Genomic DNA, 785 nt, shown 5'->3' with positions numbered 1-785 from the left:
TCAGTCGCCTCGGGCGGCGCCGGCTGCTCCTGCTCCTCCCTGCGCTGGCGCTGCTGGGGCGCTGCCAGGGCTTGGGGGGCCAGGAGGAGGGGGTGCAGGGGTCCTGGGACAGGGGCTGGGGATTCCTGAGGGAAATGGGGATTCCTGAGGGGGCTGGGGATTCCTGAGGGAAATGGGAATTCCTGAGGGAAATGGGAAAGGGCTGGAGAATTCCTGAGGGAGATGGGAAATTTTTGAGACAGATGAGAAAGGGATTGCAGAACTCTTGTGGGAGTTGGAAATTCCTGAGGGAGATGGGAAAGGGCTGGAGAATTTCTAGGAAGGGGCTGGAGAGTTCCTGAGAGAGATGGGAAAGGGCTGGAGAGTTCCTGAGGGAGCTGGGAAGGGGCTGGAGAATTTTTGAGACAGATGAGAATGGGATTGCAGAACTCTTGTGGGAGTTGGGAATCCCTGAGGGAGCTGGGAAGGGGCTGGGAAATTCCTGGGAAGGGGCTGGAAAATTTCTAGGAAGGGACTGGAGAATTCCTGGGAAGGGGCTGGAGAATTTTTGAGGCAGATGAGAAAGGGACTGGAGAACTCTTGTGGGAGTTGGGAATCCCTGAGGGAGCCGGGAAGGGAATGGAGAATGTCTGAGGGAGCCGGGAAGGGGCTCGGCCCGTAGAAAAGCAGCGCCAGGGGGACATTGCCAAGGCCCCCCGTCGCCAGCAGGAGGGGACAGCCTGGCTGGGACACCAGGACAGGCGGGAGCAGCCCCAGGCGGGGCAGGCGCAGGAAATTCCCCCTGG

The 785-nt window shown here is 60.0% G+C and overlaps 1 protein-coding gene across 1 annotated transcript in view; it reads left to right on the top strand.

The window, feature by feature from the left end:
• DDX49 (DEAD-box helicase 49) overlaps nucleotides 1-785 on the top strand; it is a 10,142-nt gene that overhangs the window by 2,088 nt on the left and 7,269 nt on the right. The gene's annotated exons all lie outside the window — the stretch shown is intronic.

This window comes from Geospiza fortis, unplaced genomic scaffold (genome assembly GCF_000277835.1).
Source record: "Geospiza fortis unplaced genomic scaffold, GeoFor_1.0 scaffold1039, whole genome shotgun sequence".
Classification (NCBI taxonomy): domain Eukaryota; kingdom Metazoa; phylum Chordata; class Aves; order Passeriformes; family Thraupidae; genus Geospiza; species Geospiza fortis.
The sequence above is the reverse complement of the archived record's forward strand: the minus strand, read 5'-3'. Positions and strand labels throughout refer to the sequence as shown.